Raw genomic sequence first — 23,779 nt, forward strand, 5'->3', positions numbered from 1 at the left:
TTTTGGCTACAGACCGCAATTTTGTTGGGTGATAATTCTAATGCCATAGAGTCAGCTGTGGAACTTTCTTTAGTTTTAATGCTGTTTGTCTTTCCAAGTGGAACTGACTAGGGAGAGTTACCCAAGAAATAGCCAGGAGAGGCAGCTCCTCCAACAGGAGTCACCAAAAAGTTGTGTCTGGTGAGGCCCCTATGCCTGTCTATCTTTGTTAGTGGACTTTTTAGTTATTGCTTCTCTCCCCACTCCTGCCCTTGGGGAATAAAATGTCCAAACATTGAAAAGGGAATTCCCAAGTCATTTGGTTGACACCCTCCACCCCTCCCAAGATCTCTGACAAAGAGAACAGAAAAAGAGATTCCTTGACACCCAGATTTCTAAACACTCGAACTTGAGTCTCTTGATGACTCTGGCAAATAGACTGTAAAATCCTCGATCTTCCAAGGGCTGAGACCTTAACATTTGTGTGGATAATATTGACAGAGCTCATCTGGTATGAGGATTGGAGAAGAAATGCATGAAATCCCTGTCAGTAGCTAAAGAAAATTTTCAAAGTGCAGCCAGTTGATTAGACAAACACAACACACCAGACATAATCAAAAACATTGAATCTTCATCTCTTACGGTCTTGTTCAAATTTATTCAGAGGAGGAAGATGAAAAATTGTCAGGAACCATATTTTTCATTTAATTCCTGTAGTTCTACAACCATATTAAGTCACAAAACACAATCTCAATTCAGTTATTGGAAGTGTCTGCCGAAGTTACTAGTCACATTTCAACCTTCCTTCAAGGCTAGACTCCTCCCATACCACCGTCACCTCAGGCTAGGTGGCTATGTTTGGCTTCTGCCCTCTTTCTCTTCCATTCCCTCCCCCACTCACTAGCTGCTGCTCCACACCTCATAAAAGTCAAAGAGGATGGGCTGCCAAGGAGAAGAGGAGGAGAAAAGGCAGTTTCTACTAGAGTGAATGGCTTCATGCTCTCTGGACCTGGCAGTTGGACAGCAGTAGCTCTTTCCTTGTAGATTCTTTGAAAGTTGTTTGGAAGCTTCTTTGCTGGCCCCTCCAACTACGACTCCTCTGACGTGGGCAATGCCTTGCCTTCACCTGGCTGCTTCCCCCACCCTAGATTCCTCAAAGATGAGGTCCACATCCATTGTGCCACGTAAGTCCAAAAGCACTCCCAGGCAGTCCACTTGGGCAGGACTTGAAATGGCTCCAGGCTGGCTCTGTCACCATCCGTTCCATGAAACATGCCCTTGTACTTCTTCCTTCTCTGGTTACTTGCCAGGCACTGTAGTCTACTCTCTCTGGCCCGTCACAGGTTGCTCTAGCTTTTCTGAGGTGATAGTATGTCTGGGTCCTTGGTGTCCACCAACTGCAGGGAACATAACTAAAGCTTTATGAGTGCTGCCATTGGAACAAGCTCTCTAAGCATGAGAAAGACCTAACACCTCAACCCTTCACCTGACCAGGTTAGGATTGGAATTGACACATAAGAGAAACTCCTTACAAAGAAAAGCTCCCACCATTCTTCCTCTCCATTTTCTTGAACATTTTATATTCTCAAAGCAAATGACAGACTACAAGAATCATGGAATTGGATCCTGATTATCCCCTTAGAAGATTCCCCCAGGGCAGTCTGCCTAACATCATCCGAAATCTACCATATCGATTACATGTCTGTGCCTAATTCAGAACTCGGGTCTTAAAATTCTACTTCCAAATAATACCAATGATAGATTATTTTCACTAATTGCTTTAGAAAATAGGTAAAATTTTTTAGAACTGTGCCTACAACATAGAAGGCACTAAATAAATATTTATGAAGGGAATTTATTAATAAGACATTTTGCATCTATGTATTTATTTAAGAAACACTTTGGGCTCTCTTGTTTGCAGCTACTTTCCATATTCTTGGAACGGAGTTTATTACATAGTAGGTATGAAGTACATATTTCTTTAATGAATTAATGGAGTGTCTTGGAAATCTTACCGAACACATATAGAGTTCCCTCTTGAATTTGACAAGCATTTGTTGAGCACTTGCTGAGTACCTAGTGGCAGTAAGCACTTCTTTTCAGTGTTCCCATAATGTCCTGTCCTACCCTCGCAAGGTGTTTATTAAACTGTATTTCAGTAGCAATTTTTCTTGTCTGCACTCCCACTTGAAAAGAATGGGTATCATTTTCTTCTCCAAGTGCCTAGCTTAGTCAAGGGCAGGAGGAAGGAAAGCAGAATGGATTGAATGAATGTGTATTTCCTGTGTCATACAATGTTGGAAGAGGGGAACATAAGTTATCATTTCTTATCTAGTTATCCATATAAAGGGGTAGTCTGGAATATAAAAAAAATTATACCAGATAACCATGACAGAGTAACTGTTACAGGACTACCCTCTGACCCTAAACTTTGAAAACAGTATGAAACACATGAAATAATTCAGACGTTGGACAACAGGCAGTGAAACACTGTGCTGCCTGAGATGGATGAGAGACATGCAAGGAGTGGCCCATGTTTGCACAGCTTCTTTGCTGGGAGAATTTTCTGGTTTGCAATGCAGGGAGGTGAAGCCCGAGCAGAGCATGGTCTTGCTGAGCTGAGCAGGCAGAGATGGAAAAGACAAATAAAGTCATTGGAATGCTGGACGCACAATGCCAACAAGGAGGACACTGTGCCGGGAAGGAGATCCAGAAATTCTGAGGGGTCTCTTGAGTCTAAGGTAATTAGTAAGCTGCATATATACCATAGGGCAATTTTGCGAGGTTTGGTATATTAGTTTCCTAGGGCTGCTGTCATTTAGTACCATGGACCATGTGTCTGAAACAACAGATAATCTGTCTCAGAGTTTGGGAGGCTGTGAGACCAAGATCAAGGGTTGGTTCCTTCCGAGGGCTATAGAAGGAAAGGATCTGTTCCATGCCTCTTCCCTGGCTTCTGATGGTTGCTGGCATTCTTTGGCATTCCTTCGTTCGGAAACGTGTCACCCTGATTTCTGCCTTCATGGTCACTTGTCATTCTCCCTGTGCATGTCTGTGTCCAAATTTCCCCTTTTTATAAGGACATTAGTCATGTTGGATTGGGATTCCACCCTACTCTAGTATGACCTCATCTTAATTTAGCTAATTATATCTGCAATGATCCTGCTTCCAAATAAGGTCACATTATGTGGTATTGAGGGTTAGCAGTTCAACACAGGAATGGGGCAGGGGCAGGAAATGACACATTTCAACCCATAACACCTGGCAAAAAATCTGATCAGGGATTTATGAGCAGAACAGGAAAGACTGAGACATGTGAGAGCTCCAGCCAGACTAAGTGGAGAGAACTTGATAAACCAGCCAGGCCTTCAGCTGAGATACTGGAAAGGTCATGCATGAGGACAGGGTGCTCCCCTAACAATAAACTCCCCTCACTCACTCTAACAAAGCTTTAAAAAGTCCTCAAAAAAGTTCAGGCAGATCCACAAGTACATTAACTGGCTACCAGACCAAAAGTCAGCAATGCCAAAGAAACACAAAATCCAAGCATTCAATTCTGTAGAATTCACAATCTCTAGTATAAAGGAAAGTGTTGCCAGAAATGCAGCGGAGGGGAGAAGGGATCAGGAGCGGGAGCTGAGGGGAGGGAGAGGCCGGTCCGGGTCTGGCCGGGCAGCTGCTCGCCGAGGTCTCCAGGCCCGGCTGCGGCTCCGGCCTCCGTTCCTGGGCACCGTCGGCGAAGCTCCGCGGGGCGGGTGTAGGAGACCTGCAGGCGGCGACCACCGCATCATGTCCGCCAAGGACGAGCGGGCCAGGGAGATCCTGAGGGCCCTCAAACGAAACCGGATGAGCCTCCGGATGCTGAGACAGGGAAGGTACTGTGCAAGGAACAGAAGACCTGTCGGTCCCTGGAGAGGAGCATGAAGCCCGTGTTCCCAAGAAAGTCCTCAAGTGCAAGGCAGGTCTCGAGAATTGAACTTCTCTTCAGCAGAGCAAATGGAAAAATTCCGCCTGGAACAGGGCAAGGCCTGGAAGAGAGGTTCTTCGAGTCCGGCTTTGCGACCCCGAACTCCACAAACACCTGGCAGTCCCTGAGAGAGGCAGCGCCCGAGTCCCAGAGGACGCCCGCCAGCGTGCCGACTGGGAATGCTATCATAGAGACAAAGTGTTTTGAAGACCATCTTCTTGTAAGCGCATCCAGAGTGAGACTTTTCTACGTTTGAGACAAGAATGTGTGTGCATTTCAAGAATTTGGGTTTGGGGGGGAAAGGAGGAAACTGTGTACTTTTTTCCTCCACGCATTTGGTTTTTGACACTTCCAACCCTAATTCCCTGTAGGGCAGAACCCACCTGCGGCCACCAGGGGACCAGTTCTGTGTAGGTAACCAGATGGCTGTTAATTCCTGAGCCGCCATCTTCCACTGACCAGACTCCACTCCCAACCCCAGACCAGGGCAGAGGGTGAGCCTTGACTCCTTCCCAGGGTGACGCGGGACAGACGCTTACCACGAAAGCCACTGCTGTTCCCGCCCCCGCCCTGCCTCCTCCTTGGGCCCTGCAGGCGACACATCTTCCTTTGGCCCCTAGTTTTGGAAAAATTCATATTCCTGACCTATGTTTAGTTTTTTTCCTACCATTTCTATTTCATACCTTCTCATACATTTAACTTGTAAAATAGACTGTGATATTATTATTATCATGTAATGAATTAAAACATATGAATTAAAATATTCCTACGGTCAAAAAAAAAGAAATGCAGAGGAGTAGGGAAATGTGACCTATAAGCAGGAGAAAGATAAGTCAGTAGAAGTAGACATGTCTACATCTATTTAGCAGGTTTGGATTTAACAGATAAGGACTTTAAAATAATTATTATAAAATATGTTCAAAATATTTAAGGAAAACATGATGTGGCAAAACATAGAAAAGAGAACATAAGTGAAACCACGTATGGTTGCACTTACTTGTGGAATATAAGGAATAGCATGGAGGACATTAGGAGAAGGAAGGGAAAAATGAAGGGGGAGGGAATCGGAGGGAGAGATGAACCATGAGAGACTATGGACTCCGAGAAACAAACAGGTTTTAGAGGGGAGGGGTGTGGGGGGATGGGTTAGCCTGGTGATGGGTATTAAGGAGGGCACGTACTGCATGGAGCACTGGCTGTTATATGAAAACAGTGGATCGTGGATCACCACATCAAAAACTAATGATGTATTGTAAGGTGACTAACATACCATAATAAAATAAAATAAAATAAGAAAAGAGAACATAAATGGAAATTGAAATAAAAACTAAATAAAAACACTAAACCCGAAAATAGAATTATAGTATCTGAAGTAAAAAATTCAAGAGTGGTTTAATGACAAATTAGACACTTCTGGAGAAAAAATAGTCTTAGAGAACTGGCAACAGAAACAATTCAAATGGAAGCAAAGCACAAAAAAGGAAAAGCTGAAAAAATTAGCAGAGCCTTGGTGACACAAGGACAAGTGCTCAAAGAGGTGGGTCATGGGAGCCCCCAAGAAAGGAGGTCAGAGAAATTTGGCCAAAAAATTTGGCCCCCAAAAATGATATTTGGGCCAACAGATACATGAAAAAATGTTCCACATCACTTGGCATCAGGGAAATTCAAATCAAAACCACAATGAGATACTACCTCACACCAGTCATAATGGCTAAAATTAACAAGACAGGAAACAACAAATGTTGGTGAGGATGTAGAGAAAAGGGAGCCCTCTTACACTGTTGGTGGGAATGCAAACTGGTGCTGTCACTCTGGAAAGCAGTATGGAGGTTCCTTAAGAAGTTAAAAATAGAGCTACCCTAGGACCCAGCAATTGCACTACTAGGTATTTACCCCCAAAATACAAATGTTGTGATTTGGAGGGGCACCTGCACCCCAATGTTTATAGCAGCAATGTCCACAACAGCCAAACTGTGGATAAAGCCAAAATGTCCTTCGACAGATGAATGGATAAAGAAGATGTGGTGTATATATATACAATGGAATTCTACTTAGCCATCAGAAAGGATAAATACTTACCATTTACATCAATGTAGATGGAACTGGAAGGTATTATGCTGAGTGAAATAAGTCAATCAGAGAAAGACAATTTCATATGGTTTCATTCATATGTGGAATATAAGAAACACACAGAGAGTCATAGGGGAAGGGAAGGAAAACTGAATGGGAAAAAATCAGAGAGGGAGACAAACCATGAGAGACTCTTAACTCTAGGAAACAAACTGAAGGTTGCTAGAGAAAAGATGGGTGGGGGATGGGGTAACTGGCTGATAGGCATTAAGGAGGGCACGTGATGTGATGAGCATTGGGTCTTATACACAACTGATAAATTATTGAACACTACATCTGAAACTAATGATGTACTATATGTTGGTTAATTGAATTTTTAAAAAATGAAGATATTTGGTCACATATTTTCCAAATTTGATGAAAAAATCAAGAATATTATCAGACCCAAAGAAGGATAAATACACCTAGGAATATCATAATAAAATTGCCAAAAAAAAAAAAGGTGAAAAGAACATCCTAAAAGCATCTGTAGAAAGGGGATGCATTATCTGCAAGGCAACAGTAAGCATGGCTGCTGGGCTCTCATCAGAAACAGTGTTAACCAGAAGGTAATAAAACATGTTTGAATTGCTTAACTTTTTTTTTTTAATTAGAGTTCTATATCCAGCACAAATACACTTCAGAAATAAAGGTGGTGTAGGGGTGCCTGGGTGGTGCAGTCAGTTAAGTATCTGACTCTTGGTTTCAGTCAAAGAATTACAGCTGGCAAAATTAAAAAATATTTTCAATGGAATGATAATTAAGACACATCTAAACATGCATTGGGAGGCAACTAAAGCACGGCTTAGAGGAAATTTTATAGCTCTATCTATTTATATTAGAAAAGAATAAATGCCTAAAGTCAAGGACCTAAGCTTCACAGAAGCCAGAAAAAGAAGAAATTAAGCCTAAAGTCAGTAGAAGGAAGAAATAATGTAAAACAATACAAACCAATAAAATAGAAAATAAACAAGTGTAGAGGAAATCAATAAAATTAAATGTTGGTTCTTTGAAAAGTTCAAGAATATTGATAAGTTTCTACTTTGACTAAATTAAAAAGCAGACAAAAAAACAGAAATTATTAGTGTCAGGAATGAAAGCGGGAGTATCACCATAGGTTTTACAGACTCAAGAAGAAATAGAAAATCTAAGTAGCCTTATATTTATTAATAAAATCAAATTAGTATTTAAAAAGCTACCATGAAGGGGCTCCTGGGTGGCTCAGTTGGTTGAGCATCTGACTCTTGATTTGGCTCTGGTCATGATCTCAGGGTTGTGAAATCAAGCCTCTCGTCAGGCTTTGCACTCAGCACGGAGTCTGCTTGTCCCTCTCCCTCTGCTCCTCCCCCAGCTAGCACGTACTTTCTCTCTCAAATAAAATATTTTTTAAAAAATAAATTAAAAAAATAAAATAAAAAGCATACTATGAAGAAAGCTCGGAGCCAAATGGAGACACTAGTGAATTCTATCAAATAAGTAAAAACTCACAGTCTTGAACACTTGTTTTATGAGCACAGTATAACCATGATCCCAACATCATTCAAAAACATTAAAAGAGAACTAATGATCAGCATTACACATGAATATAATAGAAAAAAATATTTTTAAAATATTAGCAGTTTAAATTCTGCAATATATTAAAAAAAGGCAATGCATCACAATTCAGAGGGGTTCATCTGAGAAATGCAATGTTGACTTAACACCCACAAATCAATCAATGTAAAACTTTTCCCCTAAAGATGGGAACAAGCAAGTTGTATACTCTTACTTTTTCAGTCAGTTAAGGTTTGAAAAAATACACAGAGCAATTCAATGTAAGAAAGTTTTTCAATCAATTTTTCCAAAATAACTAGATATGGAGGGAAAGAAGGTATAAACTCCTACCTCACATGGCACACAAAAAATAACTCAAAATAGATTATAGACCTAAGGTAAAATGCAAACTATTAAGTATTGAAGGTCATCTTCATGGCCTTGGTATAGGTAAAGATTTTCAGAACCATGAAAGTACTATTAAAGAAAAAAAATTGATCAATTGCATTTTATCAAAATTGGTCTTCTATTCATCAAAAAACACCATTAAGAAAATGACTGGGGCGCCTGGGTGGCTCAGTTGCTTAAGCGACTGCCTTCAGCTCAGGTCATGATCCTGGAGTCCCTGGATCGAGTCCCACATCAGGCTCCCTGCTCGGCGGGGAGCCTGCTTCTCCCTCTGACCCTCCCCCCTCTCATGTGCTCTCTCTCTCTCATTCTCTCTGTCTCAAATAAATAAATAAATAAATAAATTTAAAAAAAAAAAGAAAATGACTGGACAGGCCACACAATGGGAGAAAATATTTGCAGTATAAATCAAACAAGGGATTGTATCCATAATCTATAAGCACTTACAATTCAAAAATTAAAAGTCAAGAAATCTATATAGAAATGGTAGAGGTGGGCAGAAAGCAAAATACTTGAACAGACATCTCATGAGAGAAGATAGATGAATAGCCAAAAAGTTCAACATCTTTAGTCAGCAGGAAAATGCAAGCTAAGACCACATGGAGATACTACTACCCACCCACTAAAATGATTAAAATTAAACACTGAAAATACCAAGTGGCAATAAGGATAAGAAGCAACTGGAACACTCATCCATCGGTGGTGAGAGTATAAAATGGTACAACCATTTTGGAAAATGGTTCAGCAATTTTTTTTTAATAAAATAAAACTTCTACTCTCTGGTCCATGAATTCCACTTCTTTGCATTTATCTGAGAGAAATGAAAACATGTTTTATGTCCACAAAAGTATGGGTCTAAGAATGTTCAGAGCTCTTTATTCATGAGAGTCAAAATCTGAAAAGAGAAACACAAGTGTCCCATCAGAAAAATAAATGAACAAATGTCAGGATATCCACTGACTAAACAAATTTCAAATACATTTATATCATGGAATATGACCAATAAAATCATAAACTATTGATACATTCAACAATATGGAATGAATCTCAAAACACTGTACTAGGTGAAATAAAAACAAGCAAAGTTACATACTGTATGATTCCATTTATATGACATACTTAGGCAAAGCTAAACCAACAGTGAAAGAAACCAGAACAGTGGCTGGTCTGGAGAAGAAGGATGTGCAGGAATTGGCTAGAAGGGGGCATGAGGGAATTTCCTGAGCAAATGGAAAAGTTCCGTATCTGAGAGGGGTGTGGTTTGTAGAGTTTGTCAAAACTAATTAAACTGTACACTCAAGATCTTTATATTTCTTTGAATATAAGCTATATCTCAATAAATTATGACATTTTACTAATAAAAAAAATGTGCCAGAGTGAATATAAGGGGTTATAATAGGAATGATTGACAGGAATCACAGTGGCACGAAAATGGAAGTGGTCAGACTTGGTTGGGAGAGGTGGAGGGTCTGAAGAGAAGAATGAGATCTGGGACTGTGTATGGCATGGACATAGGACAAAACCCAAATGGAGGAAGGTTATTGGAGCCCAGGAATTTCCTGGCACGATTCATCTTAGTAATTCATGAGGGACAATATAGCTAGTAGTTAAGAGCTTACAGTCTGAAGCCAGCCTGCCTAGGTTTATATTTTAGCTCCACCACTTACTAGCTCTGAGACTTTGGACAAGTTCCCTAACATCTTTGTGTGTTTTCTTATTTGTAAAATAGGGAGAATATCACTTAACTCAAATTGTTATTGTGAGGATAATATGTTTTAATAAATGTAAAACACTTAGAAAGAAAAAATCTGGTGCATACTCAGCACTCGCTAAATATTAATTGTCATCATTATTAGGTTTTTCTGAAGAAAAAGAATTTTGACAGTGGGTCCTAGGGAGAGAGGGGTGGTAGTAGTTGAAAACAATGGAGAAGATAGGAGGTTGTTGAAATGTTGTGATTAGTAAAAAATATATATTTGGTCATTCAGATGACCAAATACATATTTTTCATATCTCATATATTCTTATATATATTTGGTCTTCATCCACATTTCCTGGCTCCTGGGTCTCAAAAACCCTAAGAGTTTCCTAAGTGATGAGAGCAGTAAAGGGGCCTTTTGGTATGTTAAGGAGGTGACTTTGGGACCCCCACCTAAGAAGGAGGGCTAGTTGCCAGGGGAACCAACCTTGGAATTACAAAGTAGGAACTTTCAGTCAAGGGACTTTGGGGGAGGGGGGAGGGGCTGGAAGTTGAATCAATCTCCAATGGTCAATAATTGAATCAATCATGGGAGAAAGAAGCATAATGAAGCAGAAAAAGCATGGGCATCAGGGTCAGACAGTCCCAAATTTTGTGTGACATTTATTACCTATGGCATGTCAGCAAATTACCCAACTTCTCTGAGCTTTGTTGTTGCTGTTGTTTTTAATCTGTGAAAATAATATCCGACATGTATAACGTTTGTTAAGTGCGGTGTCATATATAAACTATATTCTGTATTGCCTGTTCTAATTAACTAAGCCTTAGAACACCCTGTAAGGTAGGAACTGCTATTACCTCCATTTTGCACCTTAAGAAACGTGCTCCCAGAACTGCATGGTTTGCCTACAGTCACAAAACTAGCAAACGGTGGAGCTCAGATACAAACCAGATAGTCAGAATACAGATTTGAGCCTTAGCACATACTGGGTTGTAGTGAGGGCCGCATCAGGTCATGTAAGCAACGTGTGGGACACAGGTGGGTGACTAATGCTCAGATGGGATAGAGAGAGAGGAGGCCACTTTGCCATGCCTGATTTTCACATAAAAGGAGACTCATCAGCATAGTGTTCTCAGTCCCACTGCCCCTCGTTCACTACACACTAGTGGAAGAGGAAAGACATATCCAATGGGTGAGTTTTAAAGAAAATAAAGAAAGTCATGCTTGTTCCTTCTTCTCTCCTTCCTCTTGGGAGCATATGTAGCTCTCGTTGCACAAAGGGTACGTTTATCCTCAGTTGTCTGATACCCCAAGTCTCAGGATCCAGCATCACCTATGACTTAGGCAGTCTATCTGGCTGTCTCACTAAACTCTGTGCTCTCTAATCCTTCCACTATCAGTCAAGAGGTAGTATTTTGACCTTATCTGCCTTACTCTTTGGTCCTATATCTCATTGCAGACAGTGAAGCCAGAGCAGGGGTGGAAGGGAGGTAAGTCCAAACGTTTTTAGACATCTAGAAGCCAAGATATGGCTTCTAAGTAAACAAAGGAAACTTTATTTGAAGTTAACTTGTTTGAAGGCAACATCTTGCTGTTCTTCTGAGTGATTTCTTTCAAACGGTCTTACCCAGTTAACTACAACATTCCTCCCTGAATCAGCTAAGCCAGGATGGCCCTTGCCTGGCCTGCTCTTGCCAACATACACACTCCATTCCAGAGAGAGGAAACTGTCCAAGGCACTGTGAGTTTGGAGGAGCTGGTACCAAGATGAGTCAAGCTGAGAGATATTTAAAACAGACTCAGCCTCACAGGGCCTTCCTGAGCTCACACCATTCAAACCTGAAAGAGGCCGTTTCTCATTAATATTGCCAGCTGAGAGTCTCACACAAATTATTACACTCCGTCCTTCCCACCCTGAGAAATATCCAGTCATTGGACTGGGAATAAAGACTCCAGCTCCCTCAGTTGAGCTGCTGATGTTTGATGTGTTCTCCAATCTCATTCTTCTCTCTCTGCCAAAGTGAGTGAAATGTTTCCACCACTGTCCCTGAGGCCATTCTAGCACACGGGGTGCGTCAGATTGACATATATATACACCTAGTTTAATGGAGCTAAATGTGGAAATGAAAAAAGTACTGCAGTGTAACCAGATGAATTCTGTTCATAGAAAACTTAGGACTCAGGGCGCCTGAGTGGCTTAGTTGTTAAGCGTGTGCCTTAGGCTCAGGTCATGATCCCAGGGTTCTGGGATCAAGCCCCGCATCGGTCTCCCTGCTCAGCGGGAAGCCTGCTTCTCCCGTTCCCACTCCCCCTGCTTGTGTTCCCTCTCTCGCTGTGTCTCTCTCTGTCAAATAAATAAATAAAATCTTTAAAAAAAAAAAAAAAGAAAGTAAGCTTAGGACTAGGAAAATGAATTTTATCCCTGCTCTGCATGGTCCCTGGATCTAACTTCACTTGTTCGTTTGCTCCAGAAATACTTACTGTGTGACAAGGAGGGTAGTTAGTATCAAGAATACAAAATCCAGAGGCACCTGGCTGGTTCAGTCAGTTAAGCATCCAACTCTTGATTTCAGCTCTGGTCATGATCTCACGATTGTGAGATCAAGCCCCGGGCAGGGCTTGCACTCAGCAGGGAGTCTGCTTGAGATTCTCTCTCTCCCTCTGACTCTGCCCCTCCCCCTACTCCTGCAAGCACACATGTGAGCATGCTCGCTCTCGCTCTCTCTCTCTCATAAATAAATAAATCTTTAAAAAAAGAATACAAAAGAGCTTATAGTATACAAGCTGATTCACAAACAAGTGAATCAGTGACAAACAAGCATAATCATATGTGATAAATGATAATATTTAGAGCATTGAATGTGTACATGATGGAAAAAAAGCAGCAGAGTGTGATAAAAATGGAAAGGCTGCATCTAATCCTGACCTCCAGCTAAGGAAATGGTTTTCTGGTGAGAAGTCCTCTGAATTAGACATTAAGAACGCCCAAGGGTTGACCTGTCAGAGAAAGAAAAAAGGTAGTTCCTGTTTGAAACAAGAACATGTGCAAGGCACAGAGGCGTTAAATTGCAAGGCATTAAATTACATTTGAGGAACTATAGGCACATTTCATGACTCAAGAGAACTGTATGCACATAGCTTATCCATTTGGCATTATTTAGTATTCAAAGTCCTACAAAAAATAGTTTGGAAAGATACAAAAGAGAAGTTTTAGCGATCGATATTGAAAAGAGATGACCTGGGGACAAATGATTACCATTCATCAAAGAATACTTACTGAAACAACAGAGAGAAAAAAATGAAAGCAAGACTACCGCTCAGAACACTACATCAAAAACTAACGATATACTCTATATTGGCTAATTGAACATAATAATAAAAAATAAATAGATAGATAGATAGATAGATAGATAGATAGATAGATAGATAGATAGATAGATAAAACCACCACCACCACCCCCAAAAAGAATTACATTGTGATTTATCAGACTACTTTGGAAGTGGGATCATTTTATTAACTGTGTTTTTCTGATGGGACAATCACCCTTTTTTAGCAATACCCTTGAGGCATCTTCTTAAAAACTGATAGTTTTTTTCTCTTAAATAATAAAGCCGTTAGAATGATGTCTGGTAAAAGTAAGGATTCCCTAACCATGGCAGAATAGCAGTAGAAAGTAGTTCTATTAGTAGTAGCCATCCTGATGGCAGAACTAGCAATCCTTACAGCAGCTGTGCTAGCTAAAGTAATAGCAGTAGTAGTATAAGAGTAATAGGACAAGAAAGATATAACTGCCTTGTCGACTCTGAAATATGCAAAAATCTCACAGTACTTATGAAAAAAGTAGTCTTTCTCTTTGGCCAGGCATGTAACTGAATGCTAGGGGAAACCTCAACCTAATCAGAGAAGCCTAGAGTTAAAGAAGTCAGGTACCTAAAAATGAGCTTTTAAAATATCTCTGCTATCACCCTCATCATCTACTTTCCTCCTCTCCTCTCCAGATTCCCCAAATCTCCACTCTGGATGAATCAATACTCCCTCTCTATGTTCACGAGGCACTTTTTGCATGAACATGGTTCTCTGTTCGTCATGATTATAGAGATTTGCATCTTTGCTCCAGACTGTTACCTCCTTGAGACTGTAATTTGTGTCTTGTCCATATGGATGCCCCAAGCATTCAACAGTCTTGCAGGATCACAGCAAACGTTCAGTGAATCACCTTTGCATTTAACGGACTCTCCTTGTTATTTGTCTCCCTCCATGGAATGTAAAGATAAAACTCTGGAGAAGTGAAATTTCAAATGACTAGGCTCTGGCCATTGAAGTTTTGCTCTCCCAAAATGATGTACAGTCTACCCATAACAAGCATGGAAAACATTTTAGTGCTCAATCACAGAGTTCACAATGCATGGACATTCACATAAGGTCTGACAGTGCTTGAAGAATATCTTAATGTTCCAAAAAATATCAGAAATCAATTGAAAAGAGAGAAAATCTCAGCATCAGTTGAGAATGATCTGAGGATGTTGGCATATGAGATCCTTCATATCCACTCACCAAAGGACTTCAAAAAAATGGAGGAGGATCTAGGGCCTGGTTGTTTACCCACCAACAGGGCATGATAGGAATGAGGAGGACATCCCAATGGAGAGGAAGATAAGGAGACCTCGCTGGGCAGGCAGGGGATGGGTGCAGGAGCCCACGCCGATCACCCAGCCAGCGTGGCTGCAGGAGCTGAGGAAGCAGGAAGCAGAGAGAGAAAAGGCCAGGATGGGGAGTCTGGGAGGTTTGCACATCCATCTCGGCAAGCACAGATTGCCACCCTGCAGACTGATCTGCTGGTCGGTGATCTTCTGCCAGCCTGGGTTCTAGGGAAGAATCCAGCTCCTGGGAAGACAAGCAGTAGGAGAGATGGACAAGTTGGGAAAAGGGAACTCAAAATGGAATCACAGTCATTGCCCATCTGGTGAGAACTTGTCATCCTCCAGGTGCTATCGTAGAGGCAGGGGATACAGGCGTAAACACGAGGCCAACCTCAAGCTCACAAGGGGAACTCACAGAGGGGAGACATGTCAAATAAACCAAGATTTATAGTATAATATGGTAAGCTTTCCAATAAAATGAAATAACTAAAATGTGCTGAGTGCTTAGTATGTAGCAGTAACTACCTAAAGAGCTTTATATGTATGACTCCATGTAATCTCACAAAAACCCTACACAGTAAAGAAAGTAGAGTCCATTCTAATAGTTCAATAGAAAGAATTTAATAGAGGTACTTGGTTACAAAAGTACTGGGAAAGCTGCATAACCAAATAGACAATGGCAAGGCAACCCAGAGAGTAGCAGAAACACGAAAACACGACCCCACCTATGGGGATGTAGGTTGAGGGGACACAGGGATGGACTGGTGTTTCCAGAGCTGAGAAGCCAGAGTGACCAGAAGAAACTCAGTCCACAAATGGAGGCTACCCAACAGGGGCTGGGACCTTGGAGGAATGACTCCAATCACCTGACTTCTCCCTTCCCTGGCCCTCCAATCTCTTTCAAGTGTCTCCCATTGACTGAACACTGCTGGGAGGCAAGAGATACGTTTTCAGAGGAATAATGAGTAATGGATCTGAGAACAAACTGGTAAGACACCAGCACAAAACCAATGAGGTGGGTGCTATTGTAAAGAATGCAGATAATGAAATTAAGTCACGGAGGAATAAAAACACCTGCCCAAGATCACAGAGTTGGACCCCAGAGACTACGTTCTCATCCACCCTGGCACACAGCCACTCATAGATAAATAATGGAGTTCAGTGGGAACATTAATCCAGCTGGAGTGAGGAGATGGTCAGGGACCAAAGAGTCTCCCAGGAGACCAAAGAAAATACTTGGTCCTAAGAACAGGATCACAGAAGAGATTCAAGCTTGGGAAATTTTCAGCCTCAGGAACTAGGAAAAGGAACAGTACCTGGTACACATAGAGGGTTTAACAAATGAATGTATTGAATTTATAAATGGGTAAATGGGTCCCTTAATTTGAACGATATCTGGGGTGGAGAATAAGTGGTAACCCAAAATCTAAGCCGTCACAAAAGGACTCAATGCCCCTGTCACTCTATGAAGGAAGAGAAGATGGGGGGGTAACAGTTGGTGTTTATTGAACCCTTGTAGCATCGTGCAAGTGCAGCATAGAGAGTGTCTCATTTACACCACCAGGTCCTAATGCCATTGGGACTATAACTATCCCCGTTTTACAGGTGAGGAACCTAAGCCTCCAGAGTTAAGTAACTTGCCCAAGGTTAGCCAGTAATTAGGAGAGCCAACATTCAAACCCAAGGCCTTCCTCCTTTAGTTTGGATTAGCCGAGGAACTAGGGTGGACAGAGACTGCAGAAGGGACGGGAGAGGACGCCCCTTCAACCCATTTACAGAGAACTGCGGAAGGAAGGAAGAGGGAACCAATGGTGTTGCCCGCTTGGCAGAAGCCAAATAATGAAAAATGAAATTATTGAGATGCCAACAAAAATCCTTTCCAAATTCTCCCCTTGCAAAGGCAATTCCACCTGTACTTTGATCTTTGACCTGGACCCATACAATTAATTCCACATCATATTTCTGCATATTGCTCTCCAAGGAGAATTGAGTTTACACTTCCCCCCCAATCCAAACCATAACAGTGCTTAATTAGGTGATAATTTATGTAGTACTTAGCATGAACTTTTGGCACTTGCTGGACAAGGTTGTACAAGTGCACACATGTTATCACCTGACTACATCAAGTAACAGGGCCTGGGTGAGGTGTCTTGGGCTTTACAAGGTATCAGATGACTTTTATAACCCTGTAGTACCTGGCTTTCTAGTAGGCAGAACTGTCTCTAGTGTGCATTAATATACTGAATATTATGCCCACATGTACTTAAAACACTGATTCCGAGCACTTCAAAACAACAAGGAGCCTGGAAAATCGGAGAAACAGATGTTGGATGAATAGTCGGCCTTCTCGGGGTCTATCATTCAACTTCAGGGAAATGGCGCACCAGCAGAAGGGGATCGCTCAGACCTTCACGATGGAAAATAAACAGAACATTCCCTGCTGGCAGACACGGTCTATGGTGATAACGAGGTTCTGCACCCTCGGCTCCAACCCTCACGTCCCAGCCTTGTCAACAAGACTGACCCAGAAATGGTTTTTTCTCAGGCATCCCGTTAGGGCTCAGAAGGTCATGACTGTGTGGCCCCAAAATGTTGCAGATGCTCATTTACATCCCACGTGCTTGTCAAGAGAGGAAATCCTGAAAAATGGCAGATGCCTGAACTTCAGTGAGTGTGCAAGCTTGGGTCCAAACCTCTGCAAGATAGAACCTCGAAGAACGTCTTCCAGTCATCCTTAATTCTCATCATGCTCATGAATGAAAGTAGAAAGACATAGGAAGGGACATTATTTTGGCTCCTGGATACTGTGTTGCATCTGTCCTCTCTCTAAACTAAAATCAAGGGTTGCTTGGGTGGCTCAGTCGTTAAGCGTCTGCCTTTGGCTCAGGTCACGATCCCAGGGTCCTGGGATCGAGCCCCACATCGGGCTCCCTGCTCTGTGGGAAGCCTGCTTCTCCTTCTCCCACTCCCCCTGCTTGTGTTCCCTCTCTTGCTGTGTCTCTCTGTCAAATAAATAAATAAAATCTTTTTAAAAAAATTTAAAAATCAATTAAAATCAATTCCCAGAGAAAGTACCGTCACAGACTTGGCCTTCTTCCATTGACTCCAGGAAGAAACAGAAGGATGGAGAGAACATGGAACACGACCTGTGTCTCATTCTGAGCACCACAAGTTTGCTCCAGGCCCATGGCCCTCTGTGGGCTAGACAAAGGAGCTCATAACTGAGGACCTAGAACAGGAGGAAATCCACAAAGATGACTCATACTATAAGTTGGGATCCCCACACACCACTGAGGGCCATTCCCAGCAAATTCAGATCCCTCTTTAAGGTCGTTCCCTCTCAGAGCCAGGTCCACCTGGCACATCTCCCTGGGGTTTATCTCCTAGCTGGGGCCTTGCTGCCACGTCACGGATTGGGCTTTTGACATGTGCCATGCAAGTCTGCCCCTCTGCAGGCCCTAGGGACTGCAGCTGGGGATGTTCCTGGCTCCCCCCACCCCTGCAGGCCTCCCTGAGACCACCACGTCCTTGCCCTGGCTCCTGAGTTTATCTGACTCTCTGCTCAGGCACACCCTCCATCCTCCTGTGGTCAAAAAGAAAGCAAGTAAAGGCTGAAAAAATTCAACTATGAGGTTAAAGTTGAAAATGAACCCTCTTTTCCCTTCCTGGTATACTTCAGTCAAAAATAGAAGTAGTATATTCCTAGCTACTACTCCTACACAAATACTACAAGTCTAATGTGGGTCTAAAATAGTGTTGAAACCAAACCTATAATAGTTTCATAAACCATATGCTTGTTCTTTCTCCAAGAATTCTTTTAAAATTGAAAATAAGTAAAACATTGTTCTGGGTGCTCTGAGGAAAACAAAGATGAATAATGTGCACTGTCTTTATAGAGTTTACAATCCAGCTCAAGAATTAAGATACAAGAGCTGTGGCTCCAGCAAATCCAGAGTCCCAGACGACTGAGATCCCTGAACTGGAAGATTTCTCAAAGAACACCCAGTCTAACAGCCTATTTGCCTCTGCTTGAGCACCTGCGGGAATAGAGCACTCATGACTTTTCAGTTCAAAACATTTCATCTTTGAACAACTCTGGATGCTGGACTTTTCTTACATAAAATTGAAATATATTCATCTGGGGCTTCTGTCAATAAGTTTACACTGGAATGTCTTAGGAAAATCTAAGTATTCTCTACTCATCATGTTGAGTATGAATTACTTAAAACTGTTTATTAACTCTCCACCTGTAAAATTCTTCTCTTTGTCGGACATGATATCTCTAATTCCTGAATCATTTCTTATGCTGCATTATGCTTTTCATAATTATCCTGCTCACTTTTCTCTCAATTCTGTTCAGCTTGCATATCCTTTTGAGAATATGGAAGGAAGGATGCCAATATATGACAAACGGTTCAATTAGAGTAGAGAAGAATCAAGCTGTTACCCCTCTTTCCCTCAGTATTATATTTTATTGATAAAGCATACAATTTTTGTGAGATCCACATCATACATAACAAATTTACAGCAATTGAGATCCTGAAGAGTGCTGATGTGATGTGATGACATGGTTTGTTTATCCATATGGTTGGTTTGGGGAAGCCAGCCATTTGCCACTGACTAGGTTACCTCGAGCCCACTGCTCCCATTTGTCTTACTAACCCTGGATCCCTGTTCCGCCACCCAACCTTCCAATTTAGGCCATATCCTCCATGCTGGTTTTGCCAGCCTACGTGCTTAGTAGATTTCCTACTGAGGATATAAATGTTAGTGAGAACAGGAGCAGGGACAGAGCTCTAAGACACACTGCAAGGAAATTTCCTCTGCTCTGAACGATATCTTCCCAGAATCCACCCACTCATACCACCTGCACCTCCCCCACACTTGCTGAAGCTACCTTCATATTGCAATGGGATGAACACGAACCCAAAGTTTAACCCTTCCCCCATCTTCACCCTTGCTCCTCATGCCCTATACCCAATGGCACAACCAGACTCTGTTAACATCAAGCCAAATCATCTATGCCTCTGCTACCCAGCCTCCAACAGCTTCCCATCCCAATCTCAATTAAAAACTGAAGGCTTTTGAAAGGCTGATGAAGTGTGCCTTTCTCCCACCTCACCGCCTACCTCTCTCTCAACCTCGGGCCCTCTGCTCAGCCAAACTGGACTCCTTGCTGGTCCCCAAACACCCTAGGTAAGCTCTGGCCTTGGGACCTCTGCACTTGCACTTCCTTCTTGTCCTTCCGTCAGATACCCCATGGCTCACTCTCTCACCAAGTCAAGTCATTTCAATGTCACCTGCTCATTATATGCCCTGACAAACCCTCCTGGTGCACTCTCTCCCTGTGCCCTGCTTCACTTCTCTCTGTGGCCCTTATCAATATCACCTGCTGACCCAAGATCAAATTCACATGTCTTTCATGGTTATTAGCTGTCCCTACTAGAATGTGGAATATTGAGGTATACTGTTTACTGATGCCTCTCTAGTGCCCTGTGGTACATGACACAGGGTGGACATTCATTACATATTTGTTGAATGAATGAGTGATCATCTAGTGAGATGACTTAGTAGCTTAATTGTACTGATAGGTCTCACTATTCATTTGTTTAGGGAGCAGGTGGGTATATGTAAGGTTGGCATGGGGAAGCAGTCTCAAAGCAGGGTCTCAAAACATTTTCTCAGGCTCCAAGTTGCATCTCAATTCCTACACCATGCAGGTAGTTCTCCTCTTATTAGCTCTCCCATCTTGGCTGAAATGACCTCCCTCCACCCTCAGGCCCAACCCATGGAAGCTACAGACACAGATGTTCTTTATGGGCTGTTGCCCATACCCTTAAATCCCACCCACAAACTTAGGGCCTTACCTTCTCTGAATAGCCTCATTAACCAAGCAGCACCTTGGAGAAGGCAAAGGAAAAGCCTCAGGCAAACTTATCCGGCACTTTCACTGAAATTTCATTTGTACTTCAATTAAACCATAGACCTAGAACCCCACAAGGAATAAAGGTGGCCTTATTTTCCATACTTTCTGAATGATTGTCAATGGAAGCCTTTGTGCTCTCTATCCAAAAGATCTTGGAAGCCTAGAGCCTCTCTTTAGCAGGTACCAACTGATTTGGGATAGCAATTATGAGCAGGAAAGCCATAATCAGGCATCTACAGTTCAAGTCCCAGATCCACCACTTTCTAACTAGATAACAGGTAGCTCAACCTCCCTGGACCTCAATATCATCATATGAAATCCGAAGGCAGTGATGGTACCTACCTCACAGATGACTGAAATTGTAATGCCATAAGTTACTGGGACATAGAAAGCATTCAACGAATATTAGCTAATAGTACAATCTATTAATTTAATATTTAATAGCTTCTTTTAAAAATTGAATATGCCCTCTATCTCAAACACTGTGCTATGTTTGGGAATGAGGAGGAAAGACGATTCACAACTCATGCCCCCAAGGAGCACGGAGTCCAGGCAGTTAAAGTATCAGCCAGGATCAGGGTGGGAAGCAGACAGCATGCTCAGTAGGATTTGTGAGTAGACTTTAAAGAAGGGACCATTTACAGAGAGGTGTTCAGAGTTTAAAAAGCCACATGGCTTGTTGAGGCACCCAGAGACTAGCAACAGCAGAAAGCTGCAACCTCACATGGGCTTGAAAAGACAAGAGAAGAAATCAGAGAGGGAAACAAACCATAAGAGGCTCTGGACTCCATAAAATGAACTGGGGGTTACAGAGGGGAGGGGGGTGAGGGAATAGGGTAACCGGGTGGTGGGTATTGAGGAGGGCACATGTTGTGATGAGCACTGGGTGTTATACACAACTAGTGAATCGTTGAACACTACATCAGAAACTAATGATGTACTACATGTTGGCTGACTGAACGTGATGGAAAAAAATTAATTTAAAAAAAAGGGCAAGAGAGGGGGCACCTGGGTGACTCAGTCAGTTAAGTGTCTGCCTTCAAATCAGGTTGTGATCTCAGGGTCCTGGGATCGAGCTCCATTGGTCTCCCAACTCAGTGGGGAGCCTGCTTCTCCCTCTGCCCCCTCCCCAGCTCGTGCTCTCTCTCTCTCTAAAGTAAATAAATAAAAATCTTAAAAATAAATAAATAAATAAAAGAAAAAGTAAGAGAGGAAACAGTGCTACTGAAGTGAATCCAGTTGAGATCAGAACCCTGAAAGGGGTTGTTTGACACAGTCAGTGCATCCTGAATCAGGGATGGAAGGAGAGAAATAAATGCATCACCCCCATCTCCTCTTTCTTTCCTATCTCCTCTCTGTGCTGCCCAACCAGAGGCAGAAAGCAAAGGAGACTGAGTGGAGCAGCTCTTAGAGGGAGAAGGGGGAGGGTGTATACAGGCAAGGTGATTGAGAATAACTGGCACAAGGAACAAGCCACAGTCATTTTACTATATATCATTGCCTGCACTAATTGCTTTGCATAAATCATCTCTTATGGTCAAAACAAAACTGAGAGTGAGGTCTGCATTTTCCCTCCACACTTCTCAGAAGAGGAAGCTGAGATTCAGGAGACCAAGTGGCTTTTCCAAGTCTGTACCATCTAGCTTGGTCTCTCTGTGGGTGCAGAGAGTCTTTTTCTTATTGGGCTACAGTGTCCCCTTCATACATTCAACAAATACTTATGGCATTCTGTAGCAGAGACAGTAATACTCACCCAATATTTAATCTTCTCCTTGCATTTTCCTCCTTGCACAGTTAGGTGTAGATATGATCTGAAGCCATTGGTTATGACCAATGAAACATGAGTGGAAGTTACATGTATCATGTCCAGGGTGGGACCATGAAGAGGCTACACATAAATGTGGCGTCTCTCTCTTTCTTCCACTGACATAGCACTGAAGAGATCCTGAACTCCAGATCATATAGCTAGGAGATGCTCAAGCCTCCCTCAGCCTAGATCCCTAAGTGACTGTGTGGAGAAGCACCTCCTGCTGTCATTCATGTTACTTTAGCAAAGGTAAGAAATAAACTGTTGTGTTAATTCACTGACTTTGGGGTTATTTGTTACTCAGCATATCCTAGTCTGTCCTGACTAATACATGTGCTAACTTCATGTCAATTTCTTTGTGGTACAGAGAGTGCAATAGTAAACAATGGTTCTGCTACTCTTGGAGTGTCAGACAATGCCATATAAAAACTGCCTATAATGACAAGTAGATAAAGGAGGAATTATTCTTCTGAAGTAAAAGGAATAATTGACAGGATGCTTTAGTTCTCTTGAAGGACAAGCAGAACTTTGCCAGCAGACAAGGGACAGAAGTAACTTTTCTGGAAGAGAAATGCCAATGTAAATACTCAGAGATCTGCAATATCAGGTGGTGAGAAGCTGGAAGGTCCCACCATTGAATGGAATCCAAAATTATACCAAATTTCTGATATGATTGGGTGACCAAAACACAATCTAGAGGGGAAGTGGATAAAACAGGAAGAAAACTTGCAATAAAATAAAATGAGGAAAGGGGGCACCTGGGTGGCTCAATCCATTGAACATCTGACTCTTGATTTTGGCCCAGGTCATGATCTCAGGGTTGTGAGATGGTTGAGCCTTGAGTCAGGCTTCATGCTCAGCACAGAGTTTGCTTGAGATTCTCTCTTTCCCTCTCCCTCTGACCCCCCCCCCAAAAAAAACATAAGTAAGCCTTAAAAATAATAAAAATAAAAATAAAAAAATAGGGCGCCTGGGTGGCTCAGTCGGTTAAGCAACTGCCTTCGGCTCAGGTCATGATCCTGGAGTCCCTGGATCGAGTCCCGCATCGGGCTCCCTGCTCAGCAGGGAGTCTGCTTCTCCCTCTGACCCTCCCCCCTCTCATGCTCTCTGTCTCTCATTCTCTCTGTCTCAAATAAATAAATAAAATCTTTAAAAAAATAAAATAAATAAATAAAAAATAAAAATAAAATGAAGAAACTATTACAGCACTGAATCAACTTTAACAGTACAGAAGAACCAAAGCCCTACCTGTTATCACATGGAAATACAGAAATTTAAAGTGGGATTTGAGTGTGTCGAACTACACAAACTGGCTCAAGGGTTTGCTGTTAGCGGTGACGATATCAGTGTCTGTGACAGCAGCTTTTGTCATAAAAGAAGTAACAGAGCACAATAGTAACCGAGCACTGAACAGTGTGCTTGTCGGTCATTAGTGACTTGTATGCATTATTCCTGTTTAGCTTGCTTATTGAACAAGCTATGTGCCAAACATCATTAGTAAAATAAACTCAGTAGTATGGAGCAGTGGGTAATAGGTGGCAAGCGATTACAGAAATGTCAGAAAGGACTCCAGGAGGAGAACACAGAGAACGCACTGGGCCATGGTCAATGGGAAAGGTCTCAATGGATAGAGAGGAAACCATGATGTCACTTAAGTTTTGAATCCAGCATAAAGGAGGAAAAGCCCAGGTTTGGTTGGAGTGGTGGGA

At 42.2% G+C, this 23,779-nt stretch overlaps 1 long non-coding RNA gene and 1 pseudogene across 1 annotated transcript in view; one reads left to right on the plus strand and one right to left on the minus strand.

Moving 5' to 3' along the window:
- Positions 1-628: 628 nt before the first annotated feature.
- The window catches only part of LOC123847675 (uncharacterized), a 42,241-nt gene continuing 19,090 nt past the window's right edge, over positions 629-23,779 (minus strand). The window contains exon 3 of the long non-coding RNA XR_010408363.1: positions 629-1,376. This is a non-coding gene — a long non-coding RNA (uncharacterized LOC123847675). The remainder of the gene's footprint in view (positions 1,377-23,779) is intronic.
- On the plus strand, positions 3,769-4,202 carry LOC123847677 (retinal rod rhodopsin-sensitive cGMP 3',5'-cyclic phosphodiesterase subunit delta-like; annotated as a pseudogene).

The sequence above is a fragment of the Mirounga angustirostris genome, unplaced genomic scaffold, assembly GCF_029215605.1.
Source record: "Mirounga angustirostris isolate CCGP_5_RB_7025 unplaced genomic scaffold, mMirAng1.0.hap1 SCAF_2, whole genome shotgun sequence".
Classification (NCBI taxonomy): domain Eukaryota; kingdom Metazoa; phylum Chordata; class Mammalia; order Carnivora; family Phocidae; genus Mirounga; species Mirounga angustirostris.